Raw genomic sequence first — 3,964 nt, forward strand, 5'->3', positions numbered from 1 at the left:
AGTAATTGGTCAAAAATTTCCGGCGCTAATATATCGGCTAGCAAATGTAAAACTTTTCACATATTTCGGAAACAAAAGTGCTCCTTTCCTAATATATCCTTTTCTAACGTTGATCTCCCACATACTAATAAATTAAGAATTTTAGGACTTATATTCGACAACAAATTAACTTTCAAAGAGCGTTGTAAATATGTTAGTGTAAGTCTTTTTTCTAGATTGAATATAACTAAATTCTTATCATCTAAATACTGCTTAGTACATACAAATACTCTTGTCAATATAACAAAAGCTTTAATATTATATAAAACTGACTTCGTACTTTGTATTTACGGACATTGCGCTAMTGCAAACATTAAGCTCTTGCACGCACCCTACCACGCAGCAGGCAGAAGAAGCATTCGCGCCTTCCCAACGTCACCAATTAAGGCAATTCTATCAGAAGCTGGATTACCACATATAAACTACCGGACCATGCGTAACACCAYGATGCTTATACCGAGGCTACTTCACTGCAGAAATGAATTAATTTTTTCGCAAATCAATTGTTCTAYACGAAATCTTAAGACTAGTCGTAAGCCGTCTACCATTATGAGTTGCCTAAGTCTAATTCAACAGCTGAACATCGTAACCACTCCATCACTTCTTAAAACTTCAGAGTATCCTCCAAGTGCGCTTCCAAATTCATCACTCATCAACACCCTACTTAAGTACCCAAAATATTCTACCCGCAGTAATGAGTACAAACAAATGTTTAATGCGGTATYAGAGTCCTTAAATGATGATTGGAACTTGTATTATACGGACGGATCCAAGTCAGACACCAGCACAACTTTTGCTGTCACAAACCAGCTAGGTGTTACTATTATGGTCGGTTCGTTGCCATCCTACTGCTCGGTATTTACTGCCGAARCAGCCGCAATATTTGAGGCAGTACAATTTGTTTCCCGAATGGGAAATAAATGCATTATATATAYYGRCAKTAGATCTGMAATTGAAGATATATTTAATACCAATAATGAACCTTTAATATCCAATATTCRTAGTATGCTATTGCAAAGCAATAACTGTATAAAAATAATGTGGGTGCCTCGCCATATCGGAATTTATGGCAACGAAATTGCCGATAAAAAAGCTAAAGAACCTTCCAAACAACCATTTCACTTCTTTGACTATTTCACCGATAAAGATATACACAGATTTGTTGAAACATACGTAAATGAAATCCAAGTAAGAGAATGGAGTAATCACGATCACCACTACAAAAAATCTAATCCTGCTGGAATGAAGMCTTAATACCCAGGAAAAGCGACTTGTAAAAATATAAGGACATTTATAAGACTTCGAATAGGACACACAACTGCTACACATGCTCACATCTTAAATAACATAAGCTGAAGGCCCTGGCAGCCAGTGCTTTATATCTATAAGTGGAACGATTATTTATAATTATTTCTCTTTTAAATAAATTAAATAAATAAAAAMATAAAGTATCACATACATGTAGAGTCTCTAATTTTAAAATATTTATTTTACTCGACAATAAAAATACTCGGCCTAAAAATAAAAATTTATTTTACTCGGCAATATGTTCAAATATCATTGAACATGCTTACTTGGTTAGTGTCAGAAAAGCCGAGATATTATATTACATAAATATGTTAAAACACATACAGTTAACTAAACGTAAATATATATGTTCAAATATATTAKACATACATACATATGTACATAAACAGCACATGCATTTACATGCAWCGCGCATATAATAATAATAAAAATGCATATAAGAATTGTAAACACAAGTCATAAATTTACAGAAGAAATAATATTAAACACATACAGACMCACACATGTATTAAATTGCGCACTTGAAAACAATTCCATATCATACTTAACAGGTAGTTCCGCAGGGCAGTTCATCAAAGCTATGAGCCGTTTATTGAGATTTTTTTTTTAGTGGGGTAAGTCCCATGCTACAGCGTTTTCTGATGATTTTTTACATCTCGCCACACAAAAAAAAAAAAATATGTTATTAATGAAGCCGAATTTGAAAATGTAAACGAGCTCATGACCTGTAGGCGAAGCTCAAATGTGCCACTACATACCCATCGCGAAAGCAGCACTGCTGCAGGTGTTGAACAAAACAAGCCGCAAAATGTAACTGCTATGGCAAGGAATCACACTACTGGAGGAAATATGCCAGCCTTTTATCAACTCGGCGAACAGATTAGCAATCTAGTTACTATCCTTGAGGATGGAAAGAGACGACCTATCCACCAGCCCATGAGGACACCATAGGACGGATAACCTCACTATATGAGCTAGCTGCTCCTGAGCGTACTACTAAACCAAACACGTCCCAAACTTCGCCGTGTGTTTTGATTGCGATGTAAGCGAAGAAAATGAGACGAAACGTCAAAGACAAAATTACTGTGGTAAAACGCAACCTCCTCCTAAAGATCAGGCACCTAAATGGCAACTGGTGAAAAACAATCGCTATAAGCCGGAATTGAAAAAAAAAACAGAACCAAAGATCCCAAAACGGAAGCTGAAGCGCACAGAAGCTCTCGTGATTTCGAAGAGCAGCGTAATGTCGTACGCAGAAATGCTAAAGATAATGAAATCAGACCCCATATTTCGAGACCTCGATGACAGTTTGAGCAAAGCTATGAGAACAGCGAAGGGTGAACTTCTGCTAAGGGTCAAAGCAAAAACAAAGGAACCTTCTAAAATACTCAAGGAACGCGTAATAGAAGTTCAAAACGATATGGTAGAAGTTGAAGTCCTAGTATAAGCAGTTACGCTTGAAATTGGAGATTGAGACGAGGCAACGACATCCGAGAAAGTATGTCCATGTCCATTTCGCAAAAAGGATGCAGTAAGGAGCCAGTATGTCTCTTATGCCCACAAGGGACGAATAAGCACCCGACTGGTAGCTTTAGCTGCCCAGCTTATAAAAAGGTTGCTTCAAGACTGCAACGATGAGGTGTCTCCAGTTAAGTCTAAACCATTGTTCGGCATCCTAAGCACTGCTGACGAAAACCACCTTGGACTTTAACACAGACATACGGTTACTTATTGAACCGTATAAGACCCCAAAAAATGACAATAACTGGGTCGAAAACAAAGACTCAAAATCTGGACCTTTAACAACATTCCTTTTGAAAATACTCAAATCATTAAAGAATGTGTTCGTGTATACAAAGATAAAGGGCATACATTTTTACGTTGATCTTATACTCGTTAACAACGGATACTGTTAAATCACAACGCGAAGGATTAAAATGGTATTAAACAATGGTTGCCCAGAGCTCCTTAATTTATAGACTTTCTTATCCTAATTCATGTATGCACCATATGCAGAGTGCATACACATATAACAATACTAATCTACAGTACATACCGACAGTATGTATACATATCTTAAACATAAGTGTTCCCAATGGCATACACAACTATTTCTTATCTGTTATTATTTTAGGATCATTTGCGATCCTTTACGTTGTACACTTAAAATACTACAGTTTCTGTTCAAATATATTGAACCAGAGAACATAAAACATAGAGAAGGTGCGAATTGAATTCTGTATAATGTTCGATTTGACGGCTAACAGAGCTGATAGAATTGTAGTAATTGATTCACCATTCTCGCTGCTATTTAGCAGAATTGAGCACGTTCGCTGGCAGAAATTTATGTAAAACGACGAATTCATGCGAGAATAAATAAAGAGAAATGCTTTGTAGAAAATATACAAAGTCACACGTAAAAAAGCACTCTCTGAGCCCAGAGCTGGAGTGTTTTCGTCCATCCGGACAACATGACCTAGCCAGCGTAGCCGCTGTCTTTCAATTCGCTGAACTATGTCAATGTCGTCGTATATCTTGACCATAAATCTTTCGCAGAACTTTTCTCTCGAAAACTCGCAACGTCGACTCATCTGTTGTTGACATCGTCCAAGCCTCT

The sequence above is a fragment of the Bactrocera latifrons genome, unplaced genomic scaffold (assembly GCF_001853355.1).
Source record: "Bactrocera latifrons isolate USDA-ARS-PBARC rearing strain unplaced genomic scaffold, ASM185335v1 scaffold_1200, whole genome shotgun sequence".
In the NCBI taxonomy this organism is placed as follows: Eukaryota; Metazoa; Arthropoda; class Insecta; order Diptera; family Tephritidae; genus Bactrocera; species Bactrocera latifrons.